The sequence below is a fragment of the Canis aureus genome, chromosome X (assembly GCF_053574225.1).
Source record: "Canis aureus isolate CA01 chromosome X, VMU_Caureus_v.1.0, whole genome shotgun sequence".
Lineage (NCBI taxonomy): Eukaryota > Metazoa > Chordata > Mammalia > Carnivora > Canidae > Canis > Canis aureus.
This window is the reverse complement of record NC_135649.1, coordinates 35,285,401-35,308,124: the sequence shown is the minus strand read 5'-3', so window position 1 is coordinate 35,308,124 and position 22,724 is coordinate 35,285,401.

The following is a 22,724-nucleotide window of genomic DNA, read 5'->3' as shown; positions in this document are numbered from 1 at the left end:
TAAAAGTAAAAGATAAAGTTGTAACGTTTTTATAAGAAAACAGAAAAGATTTTTGTAACCATAGGTTAGGCAAATATATCTTAGATTATAAAAAACTTTAGCTAGGACAAGGGGAAAAAGAAAAAGGTAAGTTGGACTCCAACCATAATATCAACACAATAACATGAATAGCAAAACTTCTTTGAGAGATTCTATTAGATGTCCATCAATGGATGAATGGATAAGGAAAATGTGGTATATAAATATAGTGGAATACTACACAGCCATGAAAAAGATGCCATCATGCCATTTGAGATAACATGGATGGACCTAGAGGATATCGTGCTAAGTGAAATAAGTCAGGCTTAGAAAGACAAATACCATGTGATTCCACCCACAAGTGAAATCCAAAATACAAAACAAAATAAATGAATAAACAAACAACAGACTAAGACCCATAAATACAGAGAGCAAATTGATGGTTGCCAGAGGGAACGGGGGTGAGGGTTTGGGCAAAATGGATGAAGGCAAGAGAGAGATATAGGCTTCCAGTTATGGAATGAATAAATCATGGGGACAGTAGGCACAGCATAAGGAATACAATAAAAGATACTGAAATAGCTATGTAATGGGACTGATGGGAGCTACACTTGCAGTGAACAGAGTATAAGGTATAAACTTGTCAAATCACTAAGTTGTATACCTGAAACTAATGTAATATTGTGTGCCAAGTATACCCCAAAAATAAAAATAAAATAAAGCTTCTATAAACATTGAAAAAAAAGAGGCAGTCTGTCAATGGTCAATGACAGACCATGAACAAAATATTTGCAACATACATATCTTAAAATGGACTTGTCCTCAGAGCCTATTTAAACATTTTCTAGCTATAAGTTAGCTAGTTTTCATGGAGTTTTAGTTGTGGCTGATGTTACCTACCCCCCTGTGAACTAGAGTAGAATCTCTCCTTCAGCTTTTCAGCCTTCTCTTTATAAAGCAATGGCAGAGTCACCAAGAGAGAAGTATAGTTGTCAGATAGTTTCTGCATCATGGTGTTTTTAAAATCCTGTCATTGTTTTTATGCTTATTTCTAAAAATAAGCTTTTGCTCTAATCAACTGATTTCTAGAATGTGTACAGATTCATTAGAACAGGGCAAGATTTTAGGAGAGGGTTGTTTTCTCCTCTGTACAAAGCTTGCACTTCCAAAGCTCACCACTTACATCCTTCCAACTTTCCAAAACCAAAGTCTATAATTCCAAATAAAACTGTAGGATTCAGGTTTATAAATACTTCTTTTGCCACAAAAGATTTGATGCTGGAGGAAAGGCAGATGTTTTCTTACACACAATTTGTAAGTTTTAATCTTTGTTCTAGGCATCAGATCTGGTTTCTTTTGGTGCAGCTGATAGACTGACACATTAGAATAAATGTCCTACACTGTCTTAGGTTTCCTCTATAAATATTTGTGTTCTGACTGATAAATTTTTGTGTTGCTTAGGGAGCAGTGATCAGAATATCGATTGAAAAAATAAACTGTACTGGAATTAAAATTAAAAATAAAATAACATACACTCATCTCAGATGGAAGAAGTGGTGTAGTGGATATTTTGGACTTCTCTATTAGTGTCAGTCTGGGGCCATGGACTGGTCAGAGGGATTAGGCTTCATGATTTAGCAGAGTAGAAGTGATTTACGAAATAATCTCTAAGCTGAGTAAGTTACAAAAACGCAAATGAGGCAGAGTTGATGAGAGGGGAAGGGAAGAGGAGAGAGAGGCAGACAGAGGCTTGAGTGAAATCCAGAGACTTGCTATGGTGGGACAAGATATGATCTAGAATTGAGAAGGACACATTGATTGTTATAATAGCTACTATTTCTTTAGTGCCTTCAGGGTTGCAAGAACATTAATCTTAAGAATAAGGTATTATTGGGGCACCTGGGTGGCTTAGTGGTTGAGCGTCTGCCATCAGCTCAGGGTGTGATCCCCAGGGTCCTGGGATCAAGTCCCACATCGGGCTCCCGGCAGGGAGCCTGCTTCTTCCTCTGCCTATGTCTCTGCCTCTCTCTGTGTGTCTCTCATGAATAAATAAATAAAATCTTAAAAAAAGAATAAAGTATTATTATCCTCAGTAAATTAATGAGGAAATTAAAGCATAGAGACATTAGATACCTTATCCAGGACGATGCAGCTAATAAAGGGTAGATCTGGAAGCTGAACCTCATTGTTCTTCCTTTAAAGCTATTTTATTGCAGTGAACCTGGGGGGCTCAGTCAGTTAAGCCACCCACTCTTGATTTCCACTCAGGTTGTGATCTCAGGGTCAGGAGATGGAGCCCTGCCTTGGGCTCTGCTCTCAGTGCAGTCTGCTTGTCCCTCTCCCTTTGCTCCTTTCCCTGCTCTCTTTCTCTCTCTCCCTCTCAAATAAATACATAAATAATTTTTTAAAAAGGCGATTTTGTTGCCTCCCATAATAAAGATGATTTGTGAATTTTGATCAAATCAGACAAACTATTTATTCTCTCCATTATTTTATATGACTTTCTTGGTTTAGGTCACCCTGGGACCCATCTGACTCTCAAGGAGGCCAAAGGTCTCCAGGTAATTCCTGATCTGGATGAGGCAGGAATAGAAATTTTGCAATTATTAGGGCCAATTATCTGGGTGGCTTGGTTGGTTGAGTGCCTGCCTTTGGCTCAGATCATGATCCCAGGGTCCTGAGATCCAGCCCTGCCTAGAGAGTCTGCTTTTCTCTCTCCCTCTGCTCCTCCCTCTGTTCATGCTCTCTCTCTCTCAAATAAATAAATAAATAAATAGATAAATAAATAAATAAATAAATAAATAAATAAATAAATAAAATCTTTAAAAAATGTTTGTGATTATCTCATGGTGAAGCTCTGCTTGCTTTTATTAGGAATGTACGGACACATTAATGTCAGCAGACAGCTTCAGTGTTTACCACTGTTAATATAAGTAACGAGATTTCCATTCATGTTTTGTTGACAAGAGCAAGAGCTGAAGCATTCAGTTCAAATGAGTTGTTCATTTTCAGTGTTCTAAAAAAAAATAAAATGCATAATATATGTTAGTTTACAAAACTGACACCCCAAATGCCCATAGAATCTTGGAGTTGAAACAGACCTTAAGAAATGACAGATGAGCCAGTGAGGCCTTGTATCCCAGCCTCAAGGTATATTAATTATTGACAGGAATGGACTATCGTTCCTATATTTTGTGAACAGTTATTTATATTTAAATGATTCTTATTATTTAGGAATGTCTGAACTAGATAGGATCAAAAGAGATTGTCCAATGAAATTATTTCATTTTGCAGATGAGAAAATTGATGGCACACCCATTGTTGAATTATGCTACAGGTCTTTTCCTTCTGGATATAATATTGTCAGCCTTTTAGATTAAAATGATATCAAGGAAATTTTAACTCTAGCCAATGACATCTGAGAAGTTCCCTCTCTGCTTCTTCTAGAGGGTGGATGGGGTTAGAGCAATGGGACATGTGTGTACGTGCACCCTTGGATATGCACGTGCATGTTGGAGATTGCAAAACTGTAACTGCTACTGGCTTTGATAAAGAAATGCCATGGACCTGAAAATTCTACTTAGATTGAAAATGACTTCCTGCCAAGAAAGGCTCACTGCAAGTTTTTGGCTAGTGGCAAATGTGAGATAGGATCATTCTTGTTCCAGAGCCACCGACAATGCGTACCAGTCATGGTTACTAACCCACACTCTAGGGGTGAGGAGGTTGGAATTCTTTCACATGGACTGATCCTGGGTTTGCCTAGAAGCAAATACACGCTTCCAAATACCTTCCACATCTGGATCCCACACTGTGAGACTTGGCAGTCGGATTGCTTTAAAAATGTTGCAGCATTGTTAGATAACCTGCCAGGATATGTTGAAATGGTACATAGTTTGGAATATTCCACATATGGGTAAGTATGTAAGTCCTTAAATGCTGTTTTTCTTGTCTTTAATCTGGCAAAGAAGTATAAACATACAATCAGAAAACTGTAGCAGCATGGTTCATATTGAGCATATTTATTCATCTTTGTTTTAATTATATTTTCTGGGAAAGTACTATTTAAAAAATACATTGTTTAGTGTAATAGCTAAGTTATCCGGAAAGACTTGTATATAGAGAGATCTCTAATGCAACATATTTTCAGTGGGTACATCTCTTTACATAATTTCAATTATATTTTTCACTGGGAGTTGCTTTGGTTCAGCAGTAGGGAAAGCCTGAAACACTGTGTTAAGAAGGATTCTGAAGTTTCATTAGGGTTCTGAGTAGGAAAGAGTACCCTGAGTGATTAGTGATTTGGGCATTAGTGTAAAAAGTGAAATCAGTAAAAAAAAATGACAATTATGTAACATTTATTTTTTTCTATTTTTTTTGTTTTTGTGAATAGGTGATATATTAATGTGATAAATCATGAAAACAACACAGGAGAATACATGAAAAATTATTTTCCCTTCTATTCTTCTCACTCAATTCCCAAGTACCACTTCTTAAAGGCAACTATTGTTGCAATTTCTTTCAGAGACAGTCTATACTTTTAAAAGCATTTTTGTATAAGTCTCTACCTTTTATTTTTATTTTAAAAAGTTTAAAAAATCTACCTTTTATACTATTCTTAGCATAAGGCATGTATTTTTTAAATGTCAAATTCTTTTATATATATTTTACCAAAATTTAAAAAATAATAATGTAACATATCCCAAAACATTGAATTATGCACTTATATAGATAAATTATATGATCTATTAAAATGGTTGGATTAATTTCTGCTATATTTATTTTTTTTCTGTTAGTTGCCTTTGTTCCTTGTTTCTGTTTTTGTCTTCCACACTTTTTCTTCCTATGTGGCTCTAATTAAGCATTTTGTATGATTCCATTTTCTCTCCTTTCTTAGCATATCTATTAATATTTCTTTCTTTACTTTTTCTTAGTGGTTACTCAAGAGTTTGTCATATATGCTTACACCTAATCGAAGTCCACTTTCAGGTCATACTATACCACTTCATGGATAGTGCACATACCTTGTAATAACAGAATAATCCTAATTCCTCCCTCCTATCCCTTACATTATTGCTGTCATTTATTTCACTTATTCATGAGAGACAAGCAGAGAGAGGCAGAGACATAGGCAGAAGGAGAAGCAGGCTCCCTGCAGGGAATCTGATGAGGGACTCTCTCCCAGGACCCCAGGATCACACCCTGAGTTGAAGGCAGATGCTCAACCACTGAGACACCCAGATGTCCCTTATTTCATTTATATATAAGTATATATAACTTAACAAATTGTTGCTATTATCTCAAATGAACTATTATCTATTAGATCAATTAGGAATAAAAAGTTTTTATTTTACCATCAATTATTCCTTCTCCACTGGTTTTTCTTTTGTATGTAGATTTGAATTTCTAACATATCATTTCCCTTCTTTGATGAAGTTTTAACATTTTTGCAAGGTAGGTTTTCTGGCAAGAAATTCCTTCAGTTTTGTTTGTCTGAGAAAGTCCTTATTTCACTTTTATTTTTGAAGGATAATTTTGCAGGGTACAGAATTCTAGGTTGGTGGCTTTTTTCTCTCAAAACTTTAAATATCTCACTCCACTCTCTTCTTGTTTCCACGACTCTGAGAAATCAGACATAATATTTATTTTTGCCTCTCTATTGTTAAAGGGTTTTTCCTCTAATTTCTTTCAAGTTTTTTTCTTTACCTCTGATTTTCTGAAGGTTGAATAGGATATGACTCAGTACGGTGTTTTCTTTGGTGTTTGTTTGTCTTTGCATTTATCTTGCTTCTTGTTTTCTGAGCTTCCTGGATCTGTGGTTTGGTGTTGGACATTGCCTTGGAGAAAATCCTGTCTTGTTTCTTCAAATATTTCTTTTGTTCCTTTCTCTCTTCTCCTTCTGATACTCCCATTATGCATAAGTTATACCTTTTATAGTTGTCCCAATATTCTTGGATGTTATTTTCTGGTTTTTTTTTTCAGTCTTTTTTTCCTCTTTGCTTTTCAGTTTTGGAGGTTTCTATCAACATAGCTTTGAGCTCAGAAATTATTTCTTCAGCTGTGTCCACTCTACTAACAAACCCATCAAAGGCATTCTTCATTTTTTGTTATAGTGTTTTTGATCTCTTGCATTTCTTTTTGTTTCTTTCTTAGAATATCCATCTTTCTGCTTACATTGCCCATCTGTTCTTACATGTTGTCCACGTTTTGAATTAGAGCTCTTAGCATATTAATCAGAGTTGCTTTCAATTCCCAGTCTGATAATTCCAACATTCCTGCCATAACTGACCCTAATTCTGGTACTTGCTCTGTTTCTTCACACTGAGTTTTTTGCCTTTTAGTATTCCTTGTAATTTTTTGTTGAAAGCTGGACATAATACACTGTGCAAAAGAAACTCTGATAAGTAGATCTTCAGTGATATGGTGGTAAGATTTGGGCGGAAGAGGAAGCATTCTATAGCTCTATGATTAAGTTTCAGTCTTTTCATGAGCCAGTGCTCCTGGGCTGTAAATATTATAAGTGTTTTTCAGTTTTATCTTCCTCAGATGGGACAGGATGGCTAGAGGGCCTGGAGTTGAGTGTTTCCCTTCCTCCAGGTCAGTTATGCTCTGGTAAAATCCTAGGAGGTTAGACACTGATAAAATAACAAAATATTCTGGTGTATTTAATTTTCCCTCCCACTGAGGGAAACACAAAGGGATTTTTCTTTTTTTTTCTTTTTAATTTCTTTTTATTGGAGTTCAATTTGCCAACATATAGCATAACACCCAGTGCTCATCCCATCAAGTGCCCCCCTCAGTGCCCGTCACCCAGTCATCCCAAACCCCTGCCCACCTCCCTTTCCACCACCCCTTGTTCGTTTTCCAGAGTTAGGAGTCTCTCATGTTGTCACCCTCTCTGATATTTCCCACTCATTTTCTCTCCTTTCAAGGGGATTTTTCTTTAATATTTACTGTGAGAACCTGGGAGAACTCCTAGTGGCAAAACTCACAAAAAATGTGGAGACCTCCTAATGACTTGGTTCTCTCTGGAGTTTTTAACTCTCAGACATATCCACACTGAGCCTCCAGCAATTTGTCACTTATAGTTTAAATTTTCCTGCCCTGGGTACTGGTTCTCTTGGGGATTTCTGCTCCAGTGAGTTGTGATTCTCTATATCTATCTGCTGCTGCAATTTGGAGGACAGTATTTTGCCCTTACTTATCTGACATATCTAAGAAAAGTTTAAAATCTTCATTTTGTTCAGCTTTTTCCTTGTTGTTAGGATGAAGTGAAAATTTCCAAGTCCTTACATGCCAGACCAGAGACTTGTACCAGGGTGCCTGGGTGGTTTGGTCGGTTAAGTGTCTGACTCTTTTATTTATTTTTTTTAAAGATCAAGTATTATTTTTTAAAAAGATTTTATTTATTTATTCATAGAGATGCAGGGAGAGAGAGAGAGAGAGAGAGAGAGAGAGGCGGAGACACAAGCAGGCTCCATGCAGAGAGCCTGACATGGGACTCGATCCAGGGTCTCCAGATCACGCCCTGGGCTGCAGGCGGCACTAAACCGTTGCGCCACCAGGGCTGCCCTAAGTGTCTGACTCTTGATTTTTGGCTCAGGTCATGATCTCAGAGTTGTGAGATTGAGCCCCATGTTGGGCTTTGTGCTGAGCATAGAGCCTGCTTAAGATTTTCTTTCTCCCTCTCCCCCTCTTCTCTGTCTCTCTCCCTCTCTTACAAAAAAATATCTCTATCATGTATTTTTCAGGTAATAGTTTATCTTGGAAATTGTTTCACATTACAACATAGAGCACCTCTGTTCTTTGTAACTGGTGTGTAACATTTCATTTTTTGAGAATATCTTATCATTTAACACTCCCCTACAGATGAATACTTAGGTTATTTTTGATGTTTTTGTTATAAACAATTCTGTAATAAATATCTGTGTACTTCTTTGCACATCTATGCAAATAAATTCATAGGGTAAATTCTTGGTACAAAGGATATAGATATCATTGTTAAATCTTCCTTTGTAGAAATTGTACCAAGTTAGATTCTCACTAACAATGTATGTGAGTGCCCAATTAGGTATGTTCTTACTAATGTAGCATATTTTCAATAATTACAAAAATCTCAAATGGTATATTTGAGAAATGGCATCTCATTGTACTTTTGATTTGGATTTCTTTAATAATGAGTGAATTTGACCTTTTTTCATTTGTAATTTATTTTCCCCTTTGCTGTGAATTTTCTGGTGATGTTTTTGCCCAAGTTTCTATTGGTTTGTTTATTTTTTTTATTATTGATTTGTAGGAACTCTTTATATATTAAGGAAATTAGTGGTTTATCATGTGTCTTGCATATATCTATTTTCACATAGATATTTTTTATTTTTAAACTGTATTTTCTTGCTATGCAGAATTTTATTTTATTTAATTATATTTTAAATTTTTCCATTAGTTTATTTATTTTTTACAGTGTTATATTAGTTTCAGGTGTACAATATAGTGAGTCAACAATTCCATACATCACCCAGTGCTATACAGAATTTTAGAAACATTTAGGTGGTTAAATTTATTGGCTTTTCATTTCATGGCTTCTGGATTTTGCATTATGCTTAGAAATGCCTTTCATTACTGTTTTTATATTTTTGCTTCTTATGTTTAAATTTTTGATTCATCTGGAATTTATTTTGGTATAAATTGGGAATTAGGAATCCAACTTGATTTAGTATTATTTTTTCAGGTGGCTACCCAGTAGGCCCAATTTTGGGTTATGCTATTTTAACTAAATACTTAAACATTTTACTATTTCCTACATAGCTTCTTAGTAATCATATTTCATTATATCAATACTGTAGTAGTAATATATTGAAAAACTTAGTAGTTTCCAACTTTTGTTATTATACATTATGCTACAATGGTCTTTTTTGTGTATCTTTTATTTCTGATAAATTGTTTTTCTGGGATATACGATTAGGAGCAGAATAAGTTTTGCTAAATATGACCATATTGGCAAGTTATCAGCGCATCATTAATTAATAAAGTCCCATCAGTTTGAAGGTATTTTTTGACTATTTTATTAAGCTAAAAAAAAAAAAAAAGGAAATCCAAGGTTGTTTTAATTGGAATTTATTTAATTTTGGAGGTATGAACACTTTTTTTTCTTGTTCATTTACTCTTTTCACTTAGTGGAAAGACCATGGGCTTTGGAACCAAACAGATCTAGTTTTAAATTTCAGCTCTTCCAGTTACTAGCTTTGGTATTGTGGCTGAAAAATGAGCGTAATAATACCTGCTGTGTAAGGGTTTTTTTGACAGTCATGTATGTGGTATGTAAAAAACCTGACTTAAGGACTGACTTAAGGAATAACATCTATTATTATTTCCCCTCGTGTAAATTGTCTATCATATTATTTTTTTAGATTTTATTTATTTATTTGAGAGAGAGAGAGAGAGAGCACTAAGCAGGGGTAGCAGCAGGCAGAGGGAGAGGGAGGAGCAGACCCCCGCTGAGCAGGGAACCCTACATAGGGTCAATCCCAGGAAACCAGCATCACGACCTGGGTTGATGGCAGGCACTCAATCAATGAGCCACTCAGATGCCTTTGTCTATCATATTCTTTGTAAAAAATTACATTATGCAGCAATACTAAAGAGGCTGGTTGAAAACTCAAATAAGGACAGGGTCCTTACTAGCCATAAGACCTTGACCAAATCACTTAACTACTCTTGAGTATTAATTTCTATGTAACAGTAGAGATAAGAACCCACTTGATTTTTGTGAAGATTGAAGAAGATAACAGATGTGATAGAAGTTGGAAAACATTAATATCAAGTATTTTTTTAAAGATTTATTTGTTTCAGAAAGAGAGAGTGAGAACATGAGTGCCAATGGGGGAAGGGGTAGAAGGAGAGAGAGAATCTCAAGCAGATTCCCCACTGAGTTTGGAGCCAGATGTGGGGCTCAATCCCAGAACCCTGAGATTATGACCTGAGCTGAAATCAAGAGCTGGATGTCCAACCTGCTGAGCCACTCAGATGCCCCTAATGTAAAATATTTTTACTATGACTATTAGGATAAGGACAACTGGATGCTCAAAATCCCTATAGCTAAGGGCGTCATCCAAAATCTACCATCCCATTCCCTAATATTCTGAATCTGAGATGCTGTCAGTGTGGACTATTTCCCTTTGAGAACTCTCCATGTTATCAGTGCTTTAAAGGGAGGAGGGGAGCATGCTTTCATCTTGACATAGGGTATCCCTAGAAAAAGAACTCATACACGAAGCAATTTAGGACACTTATAGGAAATTGAACTTAGCATATATTTAAGGAAAATAACTCAGAATAAGCTAAAATGGTCCCATGGAAATCCCTAATCCCTGAATCTCTTAAGTCAAGATCATGGGATCTTTTGATGCCTTAGAGCAATAGAATAGAAGAAGCATAGTGACAGTAATATAACCATAAAGAAAACTAGGTATAGTTAAACTGAGCCAAGATGGTAGAGCAAGTGACTCAAGAATGTCATTTTTTTTGAGGTAAGCAGATGTGGATGCCAATCTTGTGTTTGTCACATAGTAGCTGAGTGATTTTGGCAAAATTGTTTCAGTTCCTGTAAAGTGGGACTTATAGTTCTTACCTCAAAGTGTTGCTATGAGGGGTAAATGAGAGATAATGGTGCTTATAACATGTTTTCTTAGTACAATTCCTAACACATAGTAAGTACTGAAGAAATGGTAGCTATTATTAACACAGTTATTATTAGTGGTAGTATTCATGTCTCAGTTAATTATCATAATAAAATGTTTACACATGTTTGTGTGAATAGAAGTAACCACTTCGGTTACCTCTTTTACTGAGTAACGCTGCTCTGAACAATACTCTTTAAAGGGAACCTCAAATGCAAAGTCTGAGAACTTTAGCAGGTAGAACTAGATCAACCTAGAGGGGAAAAGTAAACTTTCTCTCCAACTTCACGGAGGTACCTTCACACAGATAGGAAGCATGAAGCTCCAGAAATTCAGGAAGAATGAAAGTTAGTTACAAATGGATATTTGGTTAGGAATATGGTAAGCTTGAGGTAATTCAGAAAAATTACGAAGAGGTTTGATCAACTGTGTTCACAGAATAAATCCAGGTGCAAATTAAAATCAATTTATTTCCACAAATCAACACTGATTTTCTATAGTTTGCAGCATAATAGGAGAAGATGTCAGATATTTTTAGGAAACGGTAGCAAGTGGATTATTCACCTAACCAGCCTTTCCTTCAAACCAAACAACAGGGGTGCCTGGGTGGCTCAGTCAGTTGGGTGCCTGCCTTTGGCTTGGGTCGTGATGCCGGGGTCCTGGGATCGAGTCCCGCATTGGACTCCCTGCTCAGCAGGGAGCCTACTTCTCCCTCTCCCTCTGCTTGTTGCTCTGCTTACTTGTGCTCTCTCTCTCTCTCTCTGTCAAATAAGTAAATAAAATCTTTTTTTTTTAATTTTTATTTATTTATGATAGTCACAGAGAGAGAGAGAGAGAGGCAGAGACACAGGCCGAGGGAGAAGCAGGCTCCATGCACCGGGAGCCTGATGTGGGGGATTCGATCCCGGGTCTCCAGGATCGCGCCCTGGGCCAAAGGCAGGCGCCAAACCGCTGCGCCACCCAGGGATCCCCAAGTAAATAAAATCTTAAAAAATCCAAACAACAGACTCTATACATGCCATGACCATAGTTTTTTTCAAGCTCTTCTTTTATGGTGAATTTTGAGTCATATTTAAGTTTGGTGAGGAACACAGAGTGAACTTTTACACCAAACATCCTAACAGATCTGTATAGCCTTAATTTCTTTCATACCTGCTGATCCTGCCCATTGTTGTCTAAATATTTGTTTTAGAAGAGGACCCAATTGTGCCAGTTTTCTGCCTAAAACTTCCTTATTATGAGCAGATTAGGGGCACCTGGCTGGCTCAGTGGTGGAGAATGCAATTCTTGTTTTTGAGGTTGTGAGTTCCAGTGCCATGTTGGGTATAGAGATTACTTAAAAATAAAATATTTTTTTTAAATGAGCAGATTAAATCTTACTAAATCTAAACTCCAACGTGGGGTTATAAAGGCTTTCTATAATAATGCTTTGAGATATATATCTATATCTATCTATATATCTATATCTATCTATATCTATCTATCTATCTATCTATCTATATCTATATCTATATCTATATCTATATCTATATATATATAAATGAAAGTGAGAGTGTGAGTGGGGAGTGAGGAAGGGCAGAGGGAGAGAGAGAACCCTAAGCAGGCTCCATACCCAGCATGAAGCCTGATGGCAGGGGAGGGGGGTGCTCAATCATCTCATGATCCTGAGACTATGACCTGAGCCCAAATGAATAGTTGGATGCTTAACTGACTGAGGTACCCAGGTGCCCCTCCCAAAATATATATTTTTAACATTTATTTATTTGTTTATTTTTAAAGATTTTATATATTTATTCATAGATACAGAGAGAGAGAGAGAGAGAGGCAGAGACACAGGCAGAGGGAGAAGCAGGCATCATACAGAGAGCCTGACGTGGGACTCGATCCAGGGTCCCCAGGATCATGTCCTGGGCTGCAGGCGGCGCTAAACCACTGCACCACTGGGGCTGCCCCAAAATATATTTTTATTGTTCTCTACATTTACCTTCCATTCTCTCCCTGCCATACCCCAGCCTCTTGCATATAGTGTGCATCAGAATCAGGTCAAAAGCTCACTAAAGACTTCAGGTCCTTGGGACACATCTTGAAATCTGGCAGAGGCCTCTAGGAATTGGAGTTTTATTTTTTTTAAAAGATTCTATTTATTTATTTATGAGAGAGAGAGAGAGAGAGAGAGAGAGAGAGAGAGAGAAAGAATGGCAGAGGGAGAAGCAGGCTCCATGCAGGGAGCCCACCGAGGGACTTGAGCCCAGGACTCCAGAATCATGCCCTGGGCCAAAAGCAGGCCCTAAACCGCTGAGCCGCCCAGGGATCCCCGGAGTTTTTAATGAGTCATGAAGTTGATAATCAGATCTCAGTTTGACAGACAATGGCCTAAGCCATGTTCCACCAATGTCTTCTCATTCCCTCAAAAGTCCATCTCAGCTTTTTACCTTTGTGTCTTTCTGTTTAAATTCTTTTCTTCCCTTTTTTCAGCCTGACTAACCTACCAATCCTTCATGACCTGCCTCGTGGTTCCTCCCTCTTTGAAACATTTGCCTAAGCAGATTTAGTGTTTCTTCCACATTTTATATACATGTTGAATGTTGATATTTGCATTGGTCTTCCTCAATCAATTTAGACTTTCCTCTAAGGGCTGAGATCCTCTTGGTCATTTTTGTTTGACATTTGGAACTTGATACAGCATAAATGTGTTAGGTAGATGCCAGATAGATGCCCAAGAAATGCTTTTCATTTTTTTTAAGAAATGCTTTTCAAATGAACGAATAAGTGAGTTGATGGAGAAGTCTCATTTTTATATTCACCATCAGATGAAATGTATATCATAGTTTAGAATTAGTTTAGAATTCTGCCCTGGGACATAAATAGCAATTTTACTTAGTAAGAACAATTAGGAATTTTGCTGAACAGTTCACAGAATTAGGTTTCATTTCTTTTATTAGTAGTTAAATAATGTGAATCTAGTTTGAATATTGTACTTGGTATGAAATTTTCTAAAATTTGAATAGCACAAATAAAGCTCTGTGCCTTACAGCTGATGAATTTACTTAGCAAAGGAAAGCTTCAGATTGCATTTCAATTACCTGACTTCAAATAGACTTTGAAATGTTAATGTATCAAATCCCAATGATGACAAATGTTTGTCATGACAGGGGGTATTATTTTGAGCCCAGGAACAATAGCAATGATAACAGACAGGAAAGAAATCTTTATTTTTTTTAAAAAAAGATTTATTTATTTATTCATGAGAGACACAGAAAGAAAGAAGCAGAGACACAGGCAGAGGGAGAAGCAGGCTCCTTGCAGGGAGCTCGATGTGGGACTTGATCCCGGATTCTGAGATCATGCCCTGAGCTGAAGGCAGGTGCTCCACCACTGAGCCACCCAGGCATCCCCAGGAAAGAACTCTTTAGATCCATACCAGTTTCGTGAAATCCATATTCGGGATACATTTTTGAATAGAGAGTTGTCAGAAATCTAGATGTAACTTATACGAGAATTTTCCATCCGGTCCTTTGTTTCAACCTAACAAAAAGCTCTTCTGATTAAAGGACAAATTTGTTTAAGTGACAGTCGTTCATTCAACAAATATTTATTGAGCTTCTATTTTGTGTCAAATTTGGCTCTGAGACCTAAAGACACATCAGTGAACTAGAGGCAAAATTCCTGTTAACAGATATTACTTTTTTATCTGAGAAGAAAGTCAGTAAACAAAATGTGATTCTGTGGTGTGTGTGTGTACTTGCGCATGCGTGAGTGTGCGTGCGTGCGTGTGTGAATGTTATGTTAGATGGTGATAATGGCTATGGTGTAACATAGAGCAGGATTTGGGGGTATTTAAGTTAGAAAGGGATGGGGAGGGCAGCCCGGGTGGCTCAGTGGTTTAGTGCCGCCTTTGGCCCAGGGCATGATCCTGGGGTCCTGGGATCGAGTCCCATAACAGGCTCCCTGCATGAAGCCTGCTTCTCCCTCTGTCTGTGCCTCCCTCGCTTGCTCTCTCTGTCTCTCATGAATAAATAAATAATAAAATCTTAAAAAAAAGAAAGGGATGGGGAAGCCTTGTTAGCAAGATGACATTTGAGCAGAGATCTAAAAAGATGTGAGAAAGTAGGTCACATGGTTAACTGAGGGAAGAGAATTCATCAGACGAAGAGAGCATTTGTGAAGGCCTTGATGGCCCAGTGTGCTTGGGGAGCAGGGGGCATAACAAGGAAGCTAGTGTGACTGGAGTGGCACAAACTGGAAGAAAGAGGTAGGAAGGTAGGAACTTAGGTCTTAGGAGTAGTGGTGATGGTGGTATGTAAATGGGTTGGAGGATGGATGCAGTTTACATCATATAAGGCCTTGTAAGCCATGTTGAGAGGAGAAGACACTCCTTGTGCTCGAACAGAGGATTGACATTATTTAATGATTACATATAGTCTACATAAGCTGTGACTTTCATTCTAAACTCTTCATTAGTCTTTGCTAAGTCACACTTTTTAAAAAAGATTTTATTTATTTATTTGAGAGAGAGAAAGAGAGTAGGAGCCAAGAGGGGCAGAGCAGAGAGGGAGAAGCAGACTCCCCACTGAGCAGGGAGCCTGACGTGGGGCTCTATCCCAGGACCTTGAGCCAAAGGCAGACACTTTACTGGCTGAGCCACCCAGGTGCCCCGCTAAGCTACACTTTAGTCCATAACTTTGATTAGAAGTCAAAGAGTGGGGTTAGAGCTGTTTTGGCAGTTTTAGGTAATTGTTAATAATAATGATCAAATTTAATTAATAATACTTGTTATTAATTCGAAGCATCATAACAACAATAGCAGTAATAGCAACAATGTGCTTCAATGCTACCACTTACTTGGTGCCTGCTCTGTGTACTCTCTACATACATTATTTCCCACAATTCATAATTACCTGTGAGGACGTACTGCTCTTCTTCCTATTTTATATCTGTAGAGATGTGAACAGGAGTCATTTGCTCTCCAGAGAATATTTTATTTATGCTGCCATGGATCTGATGCAAAACTACATTTATCTTGTTTTGGTATAAAGCAACAACAGAATAATCTAGTGCACGACTGATTTATTTAGCTTACTTCCTTTTGACAAGTAATAATCGTGGTTTAATCCAAATGGAAACTATTCATTGAATATACTATATTCCAGGCACCATACTAAGTGCTTTATTATGTCTTGTCTCATTTAATCCTTACAATAACCTTGACAAAGAAACTGGAACTCAGAGATGTGAAGTAACTTCTCTAAGGTCACACTGCTAGCAAATAGTAGAACAAGGACCAAAACTTAGGTTCATCCGAGTCCAGGGCTTGCATTTTTAGCTGGTGTGCTCTATGACTAAATATGGGTGAGACTAGACCATGGTATACTAAAATCTTGATTTTTTAAAAAAGATTTTATTTATTTATTTGCGAGACACTGAGAGAGAGTGAGAGAGAAAGTATGACCAGGGTGAGGGGCAGAGGGAGAAGCAGACTCCCCTGCTGAGCAGGGAGCTCAATGTGGGGCTGATCCTGGGACTCTGGGGTCATGACCGGAGCTGAAGGCAGATGGTTAACCGACTGAACTACCAAGGCACCCCCTCAGAATCTTTTTTAAGATTTTATTTATTTATTCATGAGAGACACAGAAAGGGAGGCAGAGACATAGGCAGAGGGAGAAGCAGGCTCCTGCGGGGAGCCTAATGTGGGACTCCATCCCAGGACCCCGAGATCATTATCTGAGCCAAAGGCAGACACTCAACTATTGAGCCACCCAAGTGCCCCCAAATCATTAGAAGTATGTTTGGTGTCACATATTTCAAAACCTTCTTTATTTTATCTTTAATCTGTTAACGTAGAGCCATCAGCAGTTGCTTAGATCCCTTTGGAGTGGTACTATAACCTAAGTTCCTATAAACCTGTAGCACAAATATACTATTCCTTTTAGGTCTGCCTCTGTGACAATAAGCCTTGATTCCTGTGTTGTTTATCTAATCATCTAAACTGTCTGGTCCCTGAGACCAGTGATGGCCATGGCATGCCTCTTTCTCTGAATATATAACATGCGGAAAAATATATTTTTCATTTCTGTCTGCTCAATGCAAGCTATAACAACGGTAACAAGGGCAAAATGCAAAAATGAATTGCTGGAAGAGAAATGAGTGGAGGAGAGGAAGGGCTGTGAGAAGGAAGGGGATGTGACAGAGAAGTGGGGGGAGAGAGAGAGAGGGTGAGACTCCGACAAATTGACAATATAGTACCAGTATGAGTCTTCCGACAGCCACCAGTCTACAGTAGATTCTGAAAGATTCTGCTTTCACTCCCCTCTCCTTATCGTAAGAATTTTCCCTAAGGCTTGCTCATATTTACAAAGTCAAAGAAGGAAAGAATTGTTATAAAAAGTTTATTTCCTTGAAATAAGTTAGACCGGAAGCCCCTGGAAACTAGCAGGCACATTTTATTTTTTTATATTTATTTATTTATCTCCGTATTTTCAACACCTGGCCCAAGGCCTGGTTCATGGTAGGCCTTGAGAAAATGTTTATTGAAGAAAACGAGTGTCTCAGTGAAGCTTAGGCTCTAAAGATGATGTAGATAATTGTCAACAGTATCCTACATGAGCACCCAGAGGGTTAGCATTGTAAAATGTTGAATCCAACTTTTCCAGTACTGACTGGTTTTGGCCCAAATGGCAGTTAAAGGGGATACTCCTTCTATTCTTTCGTTTTCCATATACTTCTTTCCCAGAGACAGGAGGACCATTCTCTTCTGTAGTTTCCAAGCTCGAACTTCCAAACAAGCACAGAACTGCCATAATTAACTTAATTAATCAATGAATTATTCTCAAAGATTTACTTTTTAACAACTGGAGCAATGAGCTTGGATCCCCTTCACCTGTCTCCTCTACTGTCCTGTGCTGCCTGGAGTTTGCTGTCTTGCACAGTGGGAAGGCAGTATAGATAAGGTTAGCTAGCTGGTTACATAATAGAACTCACATGTTTTTTTGTACTCTATTATCCTAAGTCTTATGTAGGAGTGCCTGGAGCTTCTCAAAGTATTTGGCAAAATTTCAAGGGAAAAAAATAGAAATTTACAATCTGATGGAAAAAATACATTAATTTTGAAAGTGTAGGATAGGTTATGTATTCATTGTCATTTTATTTTATATACGTATATAGTTTTAGATGTCTTTAGAAAGCTTTCTTAGTACTCCAGAAAGATTTGTATAGGCAATTAAATTATGTAAACAAAGCCCTAAACTGTTGCAATTCAGACTTTTTTCACTTTATTGACTCTGTCTTAGCTACAGGCATTCACTTTTGAGTTAGGAGTTGGTAAAGAAAAATCTCTTTACAACATTTACCTGTGAGATTTCCTCTGAGTATGTCATATTTATCAATTATTCTCATTTCCTGAGTTATCCTGATAATTTTAAAAGCATTTTTCTGATTGACTTTAACCCAGAAATTCCCAGAATGCTTAGAAGTCCCTCTGAAATTGGGGAAGTTGATTCATCTTGTGCCTCCTATTTACCAGAAGGGTGTAGTGAAAATCATGGATGGGGTTTGAGCCTGAGTTCTATACTTTACAAGCTGCTTGATCTTGGGCAAGTTCTTTAACCTCAGTGTGCTTCAGTGTCTGAATTTCTCCTCTCCTTGTTTACAAAATGAGGATGAGGACTGTCTCTCAGGATTGTTGAGAGGTTCCTATGACACATTTGAGTGCCCAGCATAATGCCTGGTCCCCGCTCCCTCCTCTGTTCACAGTCTTTGATGTCAGCACCCCCCTAACAACCCCTGGGGACTTCACGTCTGGGGAAATGAAAAGTGGCTTCTCTTCACAAAGAGGTTGGGGACCTTCAGATAGAATCAACCCTAGAGGCTATTTATATGACATTTATTTTTTGCATTAACGCCAAAGAAACCTAACTGGGAGTTCAGTACAAATAGCTCAACAAGAATGTATACAGTTGGGGGGAAGTAGTCTTATACTAACAGTACTAAATGTTCACTGAATGAGTGTTTAGTTTCCTGCAGTCTGCAGGGCCACAGATTCATGCCATTGAAAATAAGTAAAGCAGAATGAAAATAGTATGCAGCGTTGTTCTTAAAGTTCATTCATTTGTGTTTTGACTGGTTATCTTTTTCTCTAGACAATCTCTTGTTCATCTTTTTTTTAAAGATTTATTTATTTATTTGACAGAGAATGAGAGAGAGAGAGAGAGAGAGAGAAAGAGAAAGTGAAAGTGAAAGCGAGAGCACAAGCATGCAGAGCAGCAGGCAGAGGGAGAAGGAGAAGCAGGCTCCCTGTCCAGCAGACTGCCCCACGAGGAGGCTCGATCCCAGGACCCTCGGATCATGACCTGAGCCAAAGGCAGACACTTAACCAACTGAGCCACCCAGGCGCCCCTACAGTTCATCTTTTAAGCTTAAAATAAGAGGACAATGGAGGCTGGGAGAGGACGGGAAGGAGAGTGGCTGCTAATGGGTATTAGGTTTCTTTTAGAGGTAATGAAAATATTCTCCACTTATATAGTGGTGATAGTTGTACAACTTTGTGAATATGCTAAAGACCACTGAATTATACATTTTAAACAGATACGTTTTATGGTATGTGAATTATATCTCAATTTTCTGAAAAGGTGAATAATTTTGATTGGGTGACCAATGTAAAATAGGACCAATATGAAACAGGAGTGTTAATAGTGAAATAAGATACAACATTATTATATGGAATTGTATCAACTTCCAGATATCTGAACATGAACTATTTTCTGTGGGGACACATTGCAAATTATTTACAGTAAAAATTCTTTTGGTTGTAGATTTTACCAATTTGTATTGAACACCGTGAATCCAAATATTGATAGGATCAATATCTAAAATCCCAAGAAGTCTCAGAATTCCCAGTGATGAGTGTCCTGTTTTTCAGTTCCTTGGAGTAAAGACCCTATAATCCTTCAAGAATCTCATCCTCAAAATGACTCCTGTCATTTTGCTCTATCTTCTAATCTTAAATTGTTTTATACTTCCAAAGCAAAATATATCCAAAACTGTATAGGGGTGCCTGGGTGGCTCAGTTTGTTAAGCCTTCAACTCTTGGTTTCAGCTCAAGTCATGATCTCTGGTTTGTGAGACCAAGCCCTGCATCTGGTTCCATGCTCAGTGCAGAATTTGCTTCAGATTCTCTATCTCTCCCTCTCCCCCTCTGCCCCTCCCTCTACTTGTGTGCATGTGCGCTTTCCCTGTAAAACAAATAAGTAAACAAACAAAGCTGTACAATGTGTTGTGATTTTTCCATCTTTTTAGGGGCCTCAGGAAGAGGCTGAGCAGATGAGTCCCTCAAACAAAGCCAAATAACCATTTGCTTTTATTATTTTCTCTGAACTTACGGCTAGTTTTGGAGAGATGTTATTTGCCTCTTTCCCTCTCTCTTTGTTGTAGACACAAAACAATGAAGCATTACTTTTCCCCACCTCCATTCTCCAACTTTGAGAGTTTGAGAGTCTTATTTGAACTAATCAAACAAAAGCTTTTAGGCTGCTTGGAGCAGGGACTTGACTATAGCTTCATCAGTAAAATAAAGTATCAATAAAATTGCGTGGCAACTAGAAATTAGGGCTCAGAGAGGCAAAACTAGTGGAGAGAATGATTTGGGAGATTCATCAATCTGGCTTCTAGAATGATTATCCGTGCTATAGAATTTCCCAGAGCTGAAGTGAAATATGCTCCCAGTTACCAGTTTTCCTGGCCTGACTGCAGAGTTACCAATCCAGATTTCCTCTATTGATATTGGGAAGGAGTTGGAGAGGATGCTTTAAAGAAGGAACACACACACACACACACACACACACACACACACACACACAAAGAAGGAACACAGCTTATGGTCACTGAGAAGTAGTATATCCCAATTATAAAATAATACAGTAGCAGTCAAGGTGGTATATCAGATTTGTGAGAATTCTTTTAAAGATTTTATTTATTTATTTATTTATTTATTTATTTATTATTTTAGAGACCGAGAGAGCATGAGTGGTGGGAGGAACAAAAGGAGAGGGAGGATGGGGAGAATCTGAAGCAGACTCTGTGCTGAGCACAGAGCTCTATGCAGGGCTTGATCTCATGACCTTGAGGTCATGACCTGAGCCTAAATCAAGTGCCAGATGCTTAGCCAACTGAGCCACTCCGGCACTCCCAGATTTGTGAGAATTTTGTTGGCATGAGTCAATTGCTGAAAGCCTGGGCTATTTGAGAAGTTCTTATTCTGGACCTCAAGCCTAAGGACCTCACTCTAGAATTAATGATTTGTTGACCCACTGCCTAATGAGAGATCCAATCTGACATTTCTCCCAAAACATCCTCATTACCTAACAGTGGTGTTCAAATATTGCTAACACAACTGATTTGATACATTTAATTAACTGGCCATTTTGGATAGTTTACATAAGCTAATTGTAAGAAGGGACAAAATTCCTCTGTCCTCTTAGGTCCAGTAACTGGCAGTGTGAAATTAATTGACAAAGATAAGTTAAATAGAGTCAGTTTATTAACATGTGCATTATGCATACACATGGAAAAAAACCTCAGTGATGAGAAACTCAAAGTGGTGTTCAGAACTTGGGGTTATATAGCATCTTAATAAAAGAACATCAGATTTATAGAGAAGAGACAAAAAAAGGGGTTTAGGGTTTTAGAGTTGCAAACTGTAGGAAGGTAAATATATGGAGGAAACTAATAGAAGATAGGAATTATTTAGTAAAAGGTTTGTTATGCAGATTCTTCTTGGTGTCCATCTCTGGGCTGATAAGAGTCTAGAGCTCTCTGCCGGTCATTAAGAGTTCTGTCTTTCAGGAGTAAGGAAAAGAAAGACACATTTATAAATTCATATCCTGTTTTCAGGCAAATGGGGGAAGGCAGAGAGTTTTTCTTATATCTGTTTCTGCTCAATTGTCTCTAGCTCAAAATAATCCTTAATGCCAAAGTGGCACATTTTGGAGTGACATACCCTACATAATCAATTGAGTCAGATAAGTAGGAGCAAATGCCAGATCAATTAAATGAACATGAACCAAAAATAAGGACAATTATCAATTTTCTATTTTTCTACCAATTGGGTTACACAGCACTGAGATGCTATTTGGTAGAACTCAGGTGCCTTCTGTGAGATCCTGGGCTGAATGTGATGCTCAGGCCTGTAGATGCCTTCAGGGCAAAGGGAAATTGGAACTCTTCCTTCTCCTTATGTTCTTGGGACCAGATTCAGCTGGAAACAACTGGTCTCAGGAATGTACTGAATCAGACATCTACTCATTTCACCACATGGATTCCACTCTGTTAACTGATTTAATATCCCTCTCAATTACTCTCTATATGACGCCTAAGCAGACAGTTAATTTGATGTAAATAATCACTCATATTGGCCATTTTACTGAATTTTGAGGCTGATTTCTGCAAAATGAATAATCTGATTGTTAGCTCTTTTTGACTTGCTTTCATCCTGATGTTCTTGTTCTCATTATATTGGAAACTAAAGAAATACACAAAGAGAATCTAGAAAGACGTTTCAATCTTCCTAACTATCCTTCTTTCAGGGATACCCAGGTTTGGAAAAATACATGGCAATTAAGGTAAGGCTTCCCTATGGGTAAGTGAATTGAAAGAGTAGTGTTAAGTGTGTGTGTGTGTGTGTGTACGCACGCGCGCGTGCACATGCGCGCATGCTTGTGCTTTATGAAACTTGGGAGAAGTGGAAATGCTATTGGTCTGGATAGGGACCCAGGTGGCTGGCATGGGGGAAAATTAAAATGACACTGGAAAACTTAAACTGAAAAAGACAGCCCACACACATTTTATTATTCTGTGATCTGCACCTCTAATCCTTGCCTTTATAATCAGGGCATTATATTCTGGTTTTTGCATTTAATAATTCCTGTTTTCCTTCAAAGCCTCATCTGTGTGTGTGAGTGGGGGTGAGAGGACAAATAAGATTTTTTTCTGAACCCTGTATCCTTCTCACAGAGGAGAAAATCCTCTCAGGAACATTTT